At 38.2% G+C, this 16,262-nt stretch overlaps 1 protein-coding gene across 7 annotated transcripts in view; it reads left to right on the forward strand.

The window, feature by feature from the left end:
• slc44a5 (solute carrier family 44 member 5) overlaps window positions 1-16,262 on the forward strand; it is a 268,997-nt gene that overhangs the window by 120,996 nt on the left and 131,739 nt on the right. The gene's annotated exons all lie outside the window — the stretch shown is intronic.

Here is a 16,262-nt window from a genome sequence, read left to right on the forward strand (position 1 = left end):
ATTTTTGTCTAAAGAAGTATTTTGAAAAATGTTTTATACAAGAGTGACATGAAGCAATATTTTACTTGGGTACTCAAGTATGTCTGCATATGATAAATGTGTAACTATTTCATGTCATTATTTTAAAATCAATTTGTTTTGAAGTGGAGAAACTGTTGATTTGATTAGGTTTGTGTTTGCATTTAGTTATATTTGTGTAGTGTATGTTTTTAGCTGCACATTTTAACTTTCAAAGAAATCATTAAATCTCAGCATTTTGCCTTTGTCTCATTGATTTAATTCTTAGTATCTTTTCTTAAGACTCTAAACTAATACTTCTGAAGCAGTTTGGAAAATTTGTGATGCATTGCTACTTTTTCTTCTATGTGAATATTTAGAAAATGATCCTTGTGTTGTTTATCATCACAACCAATGCTGCTGTTTTCGGGAATTATAACTCAGGGTGGGAATTGTGAACTTCTCTGGATATTGTTGAATCACTTCTTCCAAAGCTCCTAGCCAGCATAGTCAACAGTCAGGAAAACTGGAATTTGTGGTTGAACTTATTATGCTCTCCCCTTGCTGTAACTAAGGGAACTTAGCTTAACCATGCTTATTCAAAAATGAATTGCATTGATTTCTGGGGATTTAGTTCTAATAAAGGAAGTTTGTTTGTGGATTACTGTTAAGGTCAAATAAAATGAATTTGTATTTATTTTGTCCCCATTGATGTATTCTCTTGTCTCTGTCTTCTCCAGATACATTTTAACTATCTTTCACAATAGTGTGTTTCATTTTGTTCAATAGCTCTGTCTGCTATATGTATAAGACTTTTTGTTTTTGATACTTTTTTGCTTTGTAGAAAAGCTAATCTTAAATTCAGAAACACTGCTCCAGACTTTTTGATTGCAGTTAGTGAAAGACATGGGGAAAAGGATGGACCAAGAATTTAAATATTTTTGTCCCATAGCTTTCATTATTTGCATTGCATTCTGAGACCAGGTTTGTACAAAGCAGTATGTGCTTTCTTGAGTTCTGGGCTGTTGTGTTGAAAACCACCTATGTGAACAAATCATGGTTTTTTAGTCAGCCAGAAACTGAATTCTAAAAACGTGGCTTGTTGTATGCAGCAAATTCTGATTTGTTTGTGCTCTGACTTGTCATTATACTTAAATCCAAACCTAAGTTTTTAGCTCGTTCTTCATCTGCTCATTCTAAAACAAGAACTGACAAAAGTGATTACAATAAACTTGTTTTGTTAAATAATCTTCAGAACAATGTATGCTTAAGTAACAAACCATAGAAACATAAAATGTGGCTAAATGTGATGTATGGGAAAGTACATGGGCATGTATTGTATACATCTGTATCTCTCTCTCTCTCTCTGTATATGTGTGTGTGTGTGTGTGTGTGTGTGTGTATAGATATAGATCAATAGATTATTTCATAAAATCTTAATATTAGAGAAAAATAAAAATAGAAATTTCTTCAGGCAAAAATATTGTATAAAATTATTATTATTGTTGTTGTTGTTGTTGTTGTTGTTGTTGTTTCTTGCATTTGTATGCCCCCTTTGTCCCAGAGTGGACCCAAAATGGCTTCCAAAACAGACTATTAAAAATACTCACAACAACAATAATAATACATTTTATGTCTTATATACCTCTCTTGAAGCGGTGCACAACATAGTTAAAATACATCATTGTAAAACATTTTAAAATATTAAACAATATAAAACAGAAATTTCAAAAGATGAAAAACATCTATAAAAATCTCCACTAACTTCTTGAACAATGCTTCTTTCATAAAATCTGCCAGCCTTCCCCCATCTTCACTCCCTTTTAGCTCTTACGGGGACGACTTCAGCCAGGCAGAAGGGTGTCTTTCCCATTAGAAGAGGCTTAGGCCTAATCCTAACCTCCTACAGCTAGGAAGTAACACACTGTTCAACAGAAAGAAAATAGTGTGAGATATAACATCTCTGGACTTGAGACAGAATAATTTCTTGGAGTATGGAAACAATTCCCTTGGAAACAAGTTATAATGATAGGTTTCTTGTCCTCCCTTTGAACATTATTTTTTCCAACCAGCCCAATTCATTTGCTTAATAGAAAAAAGATTCTCCTTAAAGATCAGTTTATAGAATGCTTCTCTATTTCTTTGTCTTGTAGTTAATTAGCACACATTGATTTTTGCTAGAGTGATACTTTATAGTTGCATCTATGTTAAAAATGCATGCCTTTCCTATTTCTTATATGAGTGGAAGCCAGCAATGATATACCATGGAAAATAAAACTGAAGGCATTATTGTGAAATCTGTATTGCTATTAGTTATGGAGCCATTACAAAAATAAGATGCTTTCTAGGGGCAGAAAAACTGGTATATACTGGCTATATTATCAACCATTCTGTTTTCCTGAGCGTTTCGTAAATTGCTGCTGCTAATGATGGTGCAGCATAATGTAGGGCAAAATAGAAGCATATGCATAGGAAAGATAAGGTATGGGACTCATCCAATCTTTTTGCAGCTTTGATTTCATGTTTTTTCCACAGCCCAAGAAACATCTTGCTCAACTTAAAAAAAACCCACTATGCCTTCAGTTGCACAGTATGCCAATTCTGTGTTGATATATGGCTCAAGCTATATGTAACATGCATTTTAAATGTGTTTGTTCTTGTCAGACACATGTAGAGGAGTTAATTGTAGACGTTTCTGAGCTGGCTGGGGGAAAGTTCAAAATGTCTGATAAGGAATTTTTGGAAGTGCTTGTTTGTTTCCTGGAATCTCCTTTGTTTTTTGGGAATTTATTGTACAGAGATGGCAAACTGGTATAGAAGCAGGAATGCCATATTTGTTGCCAGTTTGCCACCTTCCCACAACAAAGCTGTTCTTCACTATGGAAGAACTCATCAATAACTCTTTTGGGTCTCAGATAAAGAGGGAAAGGAGGAGATGAAGGAGAAGAAGATGACATCTCTGCACCATGGTGCCACAACCTATCTGGTGTGATGATCCAAGGTACTTCTTTGGTGACATCATGATGAGAGATTATCCTCCTGTCCCATTTTCCTCTTGTTCATAAATAAAAAATTTTTCCCTTTCTTTCTTTTCACTTTGCAGAATTACAAAGTGCCTTTGAAAAAAACAAACAGGAAAAGTGACACAGTGAGAGGATGGGGCTATAACTCTTATCCGGAAATGAGGGCATGGGACCTCACACTGCCAAAACGTTGTAGTTGTGCAATGCTAGCAGCAGTGCCATAAGGAAGGTCCACTTATTAATAAGTTGCCACTATTTCAGATCATGCAGAATAATGTGAGATAGCGGCATTGTGCAATAAAGTCTTTGTTCACTTAGGTTACTGCTTCTTAAACTATAGGTCCCAACCCCAAATGGGGTCCCCTTAGCTCCATGTTGGGTCTCCAAAAAATTGGCAACAGTAAAAAAAATCTGAACGTCATCTAGTGGCTGTTTCAGACATTTACACAAGTCTGTTCTGCAGTGTTTGCAGCAGACTCTGTAGAAGATGCTTCAGCTGTACTCCATAAAAAGAAAAATCGGCCTGTTTATTAAGCCTTGCAAATTCATATTTGTTGTCAGTAAATGTTTGATTTTATTCCTATTTTATATATCTACATACCCAGGGTCACATCAACATTTCTTAGGCAGAAAGAGATTGTGAATGGAAAAGTTTAAGAAGTGTCTTGACTTAGGTCACAAACAGTGACCACTTTTTGATCACTTTTTAGGGATTTCTTTTTGAAAGTACAGTAGAGTCTCACTTATCCAACACTTGCTTATCCAACATTCTGGATTATCCAATGCATTTTTGTAGTTAATGTTTTCAATACATCGTGATATTTTGGTGCTAAATTCGTAAATACAGTAATTACTACATAGCATTACTGCGTATTGAACTACTTTTTCTGTCAAATTTGTTGTATAACATGATGTTTTGGTGCTTAATTTGTAAAATCATAACCTAATTTGATGTTTAATAGACTTTTCCTTGGTCCCTCCTTATTATCCAACATATTCGCTTATCCAACGTCCTGCCGGCCCGTTTATGTTGGATAAGTGAGACTCTACTGTATGTACAAATCTAGCACTGGATAGGAAGGATTTTTCTTAGCATTTATAGCAGACAGATCCCTTTCTCATTTCTACATCTTTTCCGGACTTTGTAAAATATTTCCCTGTTTTGTTTGACTAAGAAATTGTTCTTTATGTGCAGTAACTTTGCAAGTGCCACATGGGTGTATTTAACGGAAATTCATTTATTATAACTATATAGAGTATAGCCAGCTGTGTGACATTTATTGGGTGTGCTGCCTTCTGAACCTGGAATCAATCAGAATGATTTCTCTGTGACAGCATAATTTGTGTTGTGTACCAGCTAGCAATTTTATCACAGAGACCTGTTCCAAAGCTATTAGCTGACCAAGTTCTTGTGTTAGTTATTGAGGTGGAAGAAAACATTATTGATACAATGCAAACACACAGGAGAGCATTCTGAGTTTACAGAACAGAGCTTGTGTGTGTGTTAAAGTCTTTTGATATGAAATGTTAGGATCAAATCTAACCTTAGTTAATGAGTAAAAGTATTTTTCCTCAAAGAAGGAAAGATGAATTGCCAGCACAATCACCATATATATTCGAAAGCTGAGTTCCGAAGGACTTACTTTAAAGCATCCTGAATCCTTTTACATAACTGACACCGACAACCACACAATGGACTTTGGTCTCAGAAGAGCAACTTTAACATTATTAATGTTCATCTGCCCCTTGAATGAGTTCATTAATGTATTTGTCCATACCATTCTTTTTCTCTATAGATTTTCCAACTCACCATCTATTTTTTCTCTGCAGCATTTCATTAAAGCATTTTCTTAATATTTATGTGTGCTATTGTACTTTAAATATTAAAACTTTTAAGGTGAAAAAACCCTTTAGTACTTACTTACTTACTTAGGTGATCCCTTATTGTCTGAGTATGATGGCCTTCTAAGTGTAGTGTCCTGGCAGTGCATACGTAGGTGATTGTAGAACCCTATCCTTGACCCGTATGTTCTTCCACAGTGAGGGCATCGTTTTTCAAGTCGAAGGCAATCCCGGTCAGGGTTGGCTTGATGTGCCTTCCTCTTAGCACATTTCTCCCTCTTGCCCTCCATTCATGCCTCTTCAAATTCCACAGCACTTCTGGTCACAGCTGACCTCCAGCTAGTATCAGATATTTAAAACAACAAGGTGCAGCCTGCCTCCATATCAATGGATTCTGCATCTACAGATTCAACCATTCTCACCTTGAAAATATATATTTAAAAATTTCCAAAGGCAAACCTTGATTTTGTCTTTATATATAAGGGACAACATTTTACAACATCATTAAGCATGCATGGATTTGGATATCCAGAGGGGTCCTGAAACCAAACCCCAACAGATATTAAGTGCTTACTGTGTAGTGTTTTAAGTAGTTGCTCATCCAGTTGTTTATGACATGATGCATTTTAGTTTGTTCCCACAAATAAAATTTGTTAAACATTCTACTTGTTGGTCTTATGTACTTTTGTTGACACATACATCATTTGAACTCTATATTGTAATATAGATAAGAATAAGGGAGTTTTTTCCTAATTAACATTGATTTGCACTTCCTAGTCGTTTCCAGATTGAAACATAGTTACCCTTTGGAGTATGAATGTCTATGAGCCCTCAATGCATTTCTCAGCACCAAGAGTCAAACATACATTAGACAAAGTTGTGTACAAACATATGTGTATTGGGAAACATACAAAATGCAAAATATTTTATATCAAAAGTATATTTTTGTAACATGATGGTTCTGCTTCCAGTAATCTGCACTATTATTCTCCTTGTAGCAGTAGCTACAGAGTAATAGCATTCTGCAACTATAAATCCTCCTATTCTGAATAGCAAAATGCTTTAGAATAGTTTTATACCATTGTTTGGTTTAATCCCAAAACTTCTAGGAGAGTTTGTTTAATCAGATAGGGAAATCACTGTGTTTTTGGTCATTGTGTTATGAGAGAACATTTCAAATTATGAGAGAATGCTTGTTGTTGAAATTATAATAGAACATGCATTCACATAAATGTACCTTGTGAACTAGATAGAATTCACCATATAGATTAGAGCTGGGTTGATTAATTGGAAAAAAAAAGAAACAACACCATGAAAGTGACTTCTTTGAACTTCCAAAGAGCTCGCAAATGTATTGTGTAGATACCTCGTTGGCATTTGTCTTAAATTTCTTTCTACCAAACAAAGCGAGATCCATGCTGCAGTATGGATCACAAGATGGATTCCCTTGCTTTTGTCTTAACTTTGATGAACTCTAGGCTCTATATTCCAATAGCAATGATCACTGTTTTGGGACTCTACTCTCTTGGAAGATTGTTTGGAAGGAAGATCGATAATATCTAGCAGATAAGAGAAGGGGTGGGAATAAGAAACCAAGCCACCAATGTCAAGAATAGAGGAGATAAAAAGAAATAGCAAAAGCATGGTTATTGAGAAGAATTATGGCACTCCTTTCATAGAATGAAAGAAATGAGGACATGCCTTAAAATAGGACCAGTAGAGGACTTTTATTTCAAGATCCACAAGTTTTCTTGTTAGTATCTTCAGATTCACCTTTAATTATAGTTAATACAAATACAGGAAAACCCTCCAGCAATATTATGCTACTTCTTCAAGTCCCTGAGAAGTGTTCATTTTGTTTTGACATTTATATTATACTAGCTGTACCCGGCCATATGTTGCTGTGGCTCAGTCTGGTTCAGTGGGAAAGAAAAGATAGAGAAAGAGCAGATTTCAGATATACGTGATTTCACAATGCTTGTGGGTTGGCAATATTTGTGTTGGTTCCATTGTCTGTGCAGATATGGAGATTGTCTGGTTTGGCGACTCTGGAACCCCAAACATATTACTGTCCTTGTGATAAGCAATACATGTCCTGATGTAAACAGCAGAATTCTAACAATTGCCTCCGAGTGTAAACATAGCTAGCTAGCTAGCTAGCTAGATAGATAGATGGATGGATATAGATCTCTTTCTTTTTCTGCCCTCCCATTGGGGAAAATGACAGGGGATGTGGCTTCCTCATTGACCATGCACCTCTGTTATTTTCCTGCTGGGAGAGGCCATAGGCCCCTCCCAGGGAGTGACCCCAGTGCCTCCTCTATTATTGAAAATCTGGCTACCAGTATTAAAATTCCAGACATGAATTCCAGAATTTCAAACATGAAACTATTAGGACCAGCTAACACCTCCCAAGAAAGGATTCCCCCAGGCAGGAAGAAGCCAGGCTTTGAAGCAGCAAGGCTATTCAGTTCTAATCCAGCTGACCAATTACAACATTCACACTTGCCACAAGCAGAAAAGAGTTCTTTTACCCTGGACCTTCCACAGATATGTAAAGAGAAGACTCCCACAGGATGGTAAAACATCCGGGAATCCCCAGGGCAACATCATTGCAGACGGCCAAATCTCTCATACTAGAAATGACTTGCAGTTTCTCAAGTCATTCCTGACATGGAAAAAATACAATAAAATATAATTATACTATAATAATACAATGTGCTGCAGGATGTCCCACAATAACATTTTTTTTGCAGTTTAATAAAACATTTTCCATGTTTTTATGATAGAACCCTAGAAAATAATGACATTGATAAACCTAGGAGCAAAAATCATAGTGTTACATGGTGTAATATATTATAAAATTATAATACTATATCTATATATATGAAAGGGTAATGAAATTTCGGCCTAGGACAAAACAACAAAACTACACATCCCAGAAACACTAAACTTGGCAGCACAACCCCTCATCCATGCCTCTACATTCATACAACAAAAAGAAAAGAAAAATAAAGTCCTAATTAGAGGGAAAGGAATAATTGTTTTTATCCAATTGCTGCCAGCTAGAAGGCTAAGCTCCGCCCACTTGGTCTCCTAACAACCCATTCAGCCCAGGGGATAGGCAGAGTTAGGCCTCACTTAGGCCTCTTCCACACTGCCTATAAAATACAGATTATCTGATTTGAACTGGATTATATGGCAGGGGAAAACCTTTACCCTTTACCTTAACTACCACCAATTCCTCAATACTTTATTTCCCATAGCACCATACTTCGCCACAGCAACGCGTGGCCGGGCACAGCTAGTAATAATATATAATAATAATGTAATACAATTTTAATAATACAATACGTAGTGGTATCTCTCGCTCACCTCACTAGGGCCCACGAAAAGGATTTTCGCTGTCAGTATCCCTCCTTTCTGTGGCTAGGCCACAGAGCCTTGTCTTTGTGTAACTTGCCAAGCTGAACTGAGTGGCGAGGAGGCGGGCCTAGTCGTCCCTTGTTGCCTCACCCATACTGTCTGCTAAAGAGAGGAGACTGCTTGGCCATTGTTAACACCATTGCTAAGGGGAGGAGCCATCTGCTATGATGGTAGCTAAGGGAGGAGGAGACAGATTGCCTGTTGCTAAGAGACATGGTTTTACCTGTCTCAGGTGTGACAGGTTTGTAATAGCAGGTATAGGAATACTTTAAAACACTTGCCATTTCGAATGCAATGTGGTGTTCAAATTTCGTAGCAATCAGTGAAGTAGTTTGGGAGATATGAGGTCTCCACACACAGATATTACATTTTTATTTATATATATTTGCAAAGTATAGAGGTTCATTTAGAATTAAATGTATGTATTTGGGTCACATAATTGCAACATTTTGTGTTGTTTTCATTGCTCACATGGATGCCCCTTGTGGTCTCTTCTGATTCTAAAATTCTATGATTCTATATGTTATGCCGTATATGAATAATTGATCTTCTTCAGCATCATTATTATAACATGAATTACATTTAGATTTCAGCAGATTAAAATTATGATGTCTGTTGGTCTTGAGTACACATAACTAGGCTGGATTGTGCTCCAAGTGCAGCCCAAAAGCTAGTTTCTTCCCAAACAGTTCAAGAAATACAGGTCAAAGAGACAATACTCTTAGCGGTATTTAGTCTTAGATCATTTTGTAAAGGTGAATTGGAAACCAATAACTTGCCTAATTTTGCCCCCTCCTGTGAAGTATTGACATTTTTTTGTCCTTTAGGAGATGGCAGACTATAACACAGGACATTCTTCAATATAATTAAATATTCTTCAATATAATTGAACTCAGTTGCTTCCAGTAGGAGCACTTTTGATTGATCCAAGATCTCTGTTAATGGAAGGAAGGGACACTGTTTTTACTTATTCCTACATCCTGTGCTAACTTCCATGCTTTGGCAGATCTGTGAAATATAGTCCATGAAATCCTTATATAACAGGCATGGGCAAACTGTTAGAAATTGTGGGATTTGGAGTCCAAAACACCTGCCTGTTATATAAGGTGTTTGCTCAGGACAGGTAAACAGTGTATACCTACCTCTTAAATGAGTGGTTCTCAACCTGGGGTCCCCAGATGTTTTTGGCCTATAACTTCCAGCCAGTTTACCAGCTGTTAGGATTTCTGGGAGTTGAAGGCCAAAAACATTTGGGGACCCCAGGTTGAGAACCACTATCTTAAACAATGACACAGTTGATGACTTTCCCACTCCCTTCCATAACCATACTTTCAATTATATTTGTTGCCGTCAGTGGAGGACAGCTTTCTTCTTGCCAATCTCATGTCATTTTGTAGACAGAATGTGTAAATCAATTGTTCTGTATTGAAACACTGATCATGAAATAGTTTATTCATAGGGAAAGATTCCTATGTAGCATAATTAGAATAAATATATAAATACTATGTATGCATAAAGGCATAGTTCTTTGAAGATTACCAATTTAACTGAGGCAGAAAATCCCTCCACAGTTGTAGGTTGCTCCTTTTCAGTGCATAATTGGTAGGATTAATTTGTCACCTGGTGGTCATCTTTTTGATGATGAGTCTTTTCGTATTAAATTAAGTTGATCCTGGGATGACAGGCAGAGTTGTCTCCACAATTGTACTTGGAGACTTATCAACCTGGTAGAACCAGCATAGCTTTTGAGAACTCAGGGTCACCTTCATGCTAGGATAAGGCAGTGCAGTCACACTTTGTGGAGTAAAGCTTTGATATACAGTAAATCCACTGGCTGCGCTTTGCCCGGCCCTGATGTAAAAGGTAAACATGTTGGCTGGATGCTACAGTTCAACTGAGCTTTGTTTTGCCATGTATTCAAAATGATGCAACTACTTAGTGAAGTTATTACAGTGAACGAGCTAAGTGTAGAATCGTATGACTTTCAGATTTGACTTTGCTAATTTCATTAACTCATCTCAGTGCAGAAGACCTTTGACAGAGCCATTCTTTGTGGTACTGCTGTCATCTGTCATGGTATTTTCTAACATAAACCACAAGGCATTGCAGTTAATATAGAAAGGACTGTCAAATGCAGGCATATCCAGTAAGCTGGAAATACACACAGCCATACCAAGACTTCTCTGAATTCTTTAGAAAGACTTGTGACAGTTTCCTTCATTTCACATTTTTTGAATAGCAGAAAGTATAAGGTAATTTAATTTACCTGTCATCACTAACCCATAGAAGGCTGTTTCTGAGAAGATTTTATCACCAGCCTCTGAAATACTTAGTGAATTTCTGATAAAATGACTCATTCTAACTATTTCACCTCCTTCACTCTTTTGAGCATGGGTGGATGCTAAGAAAACTAGAATGTCTATTTTCAGTGTGGTGAAATAAATAGCCAGTCTGAACAAAGTCTCTATTAATCTGCATCACATATTTTCCCCTGGAGGGTTCCCATATTACTGCCAATACATAACATTACACACTATGTAACACTGTTTCTTTGTGCCTATGTTTTAAAAAGTATGTTTGTCTGCCCATTTGCAAAATAAAACTTTGTGTTCACTTTCTGTCCTGGTACTATGTTATTGCTAATAAAAATAGCCTTAAAAATGTTACATTATACTGCTCCAGAAATTTTATTTAGCCAGTAGTTTATTTTTACATGTGAACTTTCCAAGTTCTCCCTGGATAGGCATTCAAATGGAGGAAAATGTCTTATGTGAACCAGCTAATTGTGTATACGGCCAACATCAGTTCATGGGAGTGTGTCAGCTAGGAAAATGCCACCATCTTTATAGATGTTGTTAGAAGCCATAAGCATGATTGCTCTGTCTATGTGTTTTTAGGATATGTGAATTTATGCAGGAAGGAACGTTGCTGTTGTTTTCCTTCGAAATCACAAGGGAGTTATAGGCAAATTGGGATTGTCGTCATCTCAGCTTCCTATCTACATTATAGGGATGTAAGCCAATATGTTTAAGGTAAAGATTGTTGAAATAATGATGCATGGCCATTATTATGCGAGACCATTGTGCGAATTGGCCACGAATTATGCTAATGGCTGTTGGCAACACAATTTAAAACATCAGAAAAATATCTACCTCCAACTGCAAAAATCAGAATTGACTGTTGGTAATATACAGTAGCCTTAAACCTTTCTCTTCAGTAGGCTGTCTATAAATTTGTAGCAGAAAGCAGTGTTGCTCATATATAAGCTTAAAACACTAGGTCTTTCTACATTTAATGTTCGGTTGGAAATATTGGGCTTTCACAAATGAGTTTGCCAAGGGTGGGTCATAAACAAGCAACATTCAAATATTACACCTGCACTCCATCCACTATATTTTCAAGCAAGCACTTTTGGGATCAATGTGGGTTACTTCTAAATATTATGTAGTATAATTCACTGGTTTCCAGTTTCAGTAGAATTTCTTTCATGGGAGGGTGGGTGGAAATGAGAGCTGCTCATGGACCTAAACGATATATACTTTATATACTCAAAGATAAACTGAGGTTTATTTTAGCCCTTTTTTGAGCTGAAAAAGGCTCCCTCTGCTTATAATGGGGTCAAGCTGGACAGCAAAGCCTGGAGGCCATTGAATCATAGAATCATAGAATAGTAGAGTTGGAAGAGACCTCATGGGCCATCCAGTCCAACCCCCCGCTAAGAAGCAGGAAATCACATTCAAAGCACCCCCGACAGATGGCCATCCAGCCTCTGCTTAAAAGCCTCCAAAGAAGGAGCCTCCACCACAGCCCGGGGGAGAGAGTTCCACTGTCGAACAGCTCTCACAGTGAGGAAGTTCTTCCTGATGTCCAGGTGGAATCTCCTTTCCTGTAGTTTGAAGCCATTGTTCCGTGTCCTAGTCTGCAGGGCAGCAGAAAACAAGCTTGCTCCCTCCTCCCTATGACTTCCCTTCACGTATTTGTACATGGCTGTCATGTCTCCTCTTAGCCTTCTCTTCTGCAGGCTAAACATGCCCAGCTCTTTAAGCCGCTCCTCATAGGGCTTGTTCTCCAGACCCTTGATCATTTTAGTCGCCCTCCTCTGGACGCTTTCCAGCTTGTCAACATCTCCCTTCAACTGCGGTGCCCAAAACTGGACACAGTATTCCAGGTGTGGTCTGACCAAGGCAGAATAGAGGGGTAGCATGACTTCCCTGGATCTAGATGCTATTCCCCTATTGATGCAGGCCAGAATCCCGTTGGCTTTTTTAGCTGCCGCATCACATTGTTGGCTCATGTTTAACTTGTTGTCTACGAGGACTCCAAGGTCTTTTTTGCACACACTGCTGTCAAGCCAGGTGTCCCCCATTCTGTATCTTTGCATTCCATGTTTTCTGCCGAAATGAAGTATCTTGCATTTATCCCTGTTGAACTTCATTTTGTTAGTTTCGGCCCATCTCGCTAGTCTGTCAAGATCGTTTTGAATTCTTCTCCTGTCTTCTGGAGTGTTAGCTATCCCTCTCAGTTTGGTGTCGTCTGCAAACTTGATGATTGTGCCTTCTAACCCTTCATCTAAGTCGTTAATAAAGATGTTGAACAGAACCGGGCCCAGGACGGAGCCCTGCAGCACTCCACTTGTCACTTCTTTCCAAGATGAAGATGACGCATTGGTGAGCACCCTTTGGGTTCGTTCGCTTAGCCAATTACAGATCCACCTAACCGTAGTTTTGTCTAGCCCACATTTTACTAGTTTGTTTGCCAGAAGGTCGTAGGGGACTTTGTCGAAGGCCTTACTGAAATCCAGGTACGCTACATCCACAGCATTCCCTGTATCGACCCAACTCGTAACTCTATCAAAAAAGAGATCAGATTAGTCTGGCATGACTTGTTTTTGGTAAATCCGTGTTGACTATTAGCAATGACTGCATTTGTTTCTAAGTGTTCGCAGACCACTTCCTTAATGATCTTTTCCAGAATCTTGCCTGGTATCGATGTGAGGCTGACCAGACGGTAATTGTTTGGGTCGTTCTTTTTTCCCTTCTTGAAGATAGGGATTACATTCACCCTCCTCCAATCTGCTGGGACTACTCCCGTTCTCCAAGAACTCTCGAAGATAATTGCCAGTGGTTCTGAAATAACTTCCGCTAGTTCCTTCAATACTCTTGGATGTAGCTGATCTGGCCCTGGGGACTTGAATTCGTTTAGAGCGGCCAGGTGTTCCTGGACAACTTGTTTCCCTATTTGGGGTTGGATTTCTTCCAATCCTTCGTCCATTCCATGTTGCTGAGGTTGAAGATGGTTTTCTTTTTGTGAGAAGACCGAGGCAAAGAAGGCATTAAGCAGTTCTGCCTTTTCCCTATCCCCTGTCGCCATCACCCCATCTTCTCCTTGCAGTGGCCCTATCGCCTCCTTGTTCTTCCTTTTTCTACCAACGTAAGCAAAAAAACCTTTTTTGTTGTTTTTTATGTCCCTGGCAAGCCTGAGCTCATTTTGCGCTTTAGCCTTGCGAACCTTTTCCCTACAGGTGTTGGCTATACGTTTGAATTCTTCTTTGGTGATTTCTCCCCTTTTCCACTTCTTGTGCATGTCACTTTTGAGTTTTAGCTCAGTTAGAAGTTCTTTGGACATCCATTCTGGCTCTTTGCACTTGTCTTATTTTTCTTCTTTGTTGGCACTGTTTGCATTTGTGCCTTGAGTATTTCACTTTTGAAAAACTCCCATCCATCTTTAACTCCCTTGTTTTTTTTAATATTGGCGTCCATGGAATGCCGCTCAGCAATTCCTTCATTTTTTGGAAGTCAGCTCTCTTAAAGTCCAGAATGCGTGTTTGACTTGTCTCAGTTTCAGCCTTCCTTTGTATGGCAAACTGCAGGAGCACATGGTCACTTGCCCCTAGGGATCCATCCACTTCAACTGTATTGATCAGATCTTCCACATTTGTTAAGATTAGATCAAGAGTTGCTGATCCCCTTGTTGCCTCTTCTACCTTCTGGACCATAAAATTGTCTGCAAGGCAAGTGAGGAATTTGTTGTACTTTGTACTCTTGGCTGAGTTTGTTTTCCAGCAGATATCGGGATAATTGAAATTGCCCATGACTACTATATCTCTTCTTTGTGCCTGTTTGGTCAGCTGTTGACAGAAGGCATCATCAAGTCCTTCATCCTGACTCGGAAGTCTGTAGTAGACACCCACGACAAGATCTTTTTGAGTCCCGGTTCCCTTGATTCTTATCCAGATGCTTTCAAGCTAGTTTCCCGGATTACAGTCTTGCATTTCTTCTGCAACGTAACTGTTTTTGACATATAAAGCTACTCCCACTCCTCTCCCTTTGTTCTATTTCTGTGAAAGAGGTTATAGCCCTCAATGGCTAAATTCCAGTGATGGGAGTCATCCCACCAGGTTTCAGTGATGCCTATGACATCGTATGTGTGGTGCTGTGCTAAGAGTTGGAGTTCGTCTTGCTTATTTCCCATGCTCTGAGCATTAGTGTAAAGACATGTAAGCCCCTGTGACCTCCCCTCAAGCTGTTTATTTGGGATTATTGTGCTCTCTGTACTTGGTCCTTGCTGTGTTTGTGCAGCGCTCCGTTTAGCCTTTTGGCGGTTCCCTGTGGTCGTGGGTAATATAGTGTTCGCCAGGCTGTTGTTCCCCTCCCCCAGTGGATCTAGTTTAAAGTGCGCCTGATGAGGTTTGTGAATCTGTGTGCTTTCGATAAATGATCTATTTCTCTCTCCTCTTACCCTCCCTTAACAGTGTGTTTTCTTTTCCAAAGCCTCCCTCCCTCTTAACCAAGGGAATGTTTTGAAAAGGGAAAGGAGGGGGGAAGAAGTCCTTGTAAGTCAGGAAGAAGAAAAACATAGACATCCTTTAATCTTATAAAAGCATTTTCCCTTGGAATATTTGTTAATCTTTCCTACAGATATGTATAGGCATTTCCCCCTGCAAACCTTTGCAGTCCCTATGTACCTATATATTTGTATCTATCTATATACATTGATTTTATATATGCATTTCCCCTCATATGTTTGCAGGTCTTTGAAAATCCTATATACATGTAGAAATCTAGAGATTTCCATGTACCTGTATATCTGTATGTGTGTGTGTGTATGCATTATTTTTATATATGCATTTTCTCTCACATGTTTGCAAGTCTTTGCAAATCCTATATAGATATAATTATATAGAGAGAGATCTCTAGATAAATATATATGAATCTAGATATATAGGGCTTGCAAATATTACAGGGGGAAATGCACACACAAATATATATAGACATGTCTAGATAGATATGAATCTAGATATATAGGGCTTGCAAATATTGCAGGGGAAATGTGCGCACGCACACACAGAGAGATGTCTAAATAGATATAAACAGAGATATATAGGCTTGCAAATACTGTAGGAGAAATGCACATATATATAGAGAAGATTTTCAAATGTTTCAGGGGAAAATGCACATGTGTAATTAGTATATATAATTATAAATCTATATCTAGCTCTACATTGTTTATATAAGCATTGAATGTTTGCCTGTTACTGTGTTGGAAGGCGGCCTGACTTCCCATAGGGAAATAGGACGGGATACAGGTGAAATTGTATTATTATTATTATTATTATTATTATTATTGTTGTTGTTGTTGTTGTTGATACCATATTGTTTTAATTGACCCTTCTTTTCCATTTACAGAACTAGTATAATGTTTTTCTGGTCGCCCTTGGTGGAGTTGGTGTATTGCATTGTTTCACTGATGTTTTAAAATGAATTTTGGTGATTTTAATTGATAGTTTTAATTAACATTCAATAGGGGGCTTCTTGGAGTATAATTTTATTTTTTACACCTGAGATCTCATCCTTTCTTCTCATCAGGTTTTACTAGAGGTATCAAATTGCTCCTGGTCTCTCTCTCTCTCTCTCTCTCTCTCTCCCTTCCCCCCCCCCCCCCCCCCCACCACACACACCACCACTTTGAATCAGA

The sequence above is a fragment of the Anolis carolinensis genome, chromosome 4 (genome assembly GCF_035594765.1).
Source record: "Anolis carolinensis isolate JA03-04 chromosome 4, rAnoCar3.1.pri, whole genome shotgun sequence".
NCBI classification, from domain to species: Eukaryota; Metazoa; Chordata; class Lepidosauria; order Squamata; family Dactyloidae; genus Anolis; species Anolis carolinensis.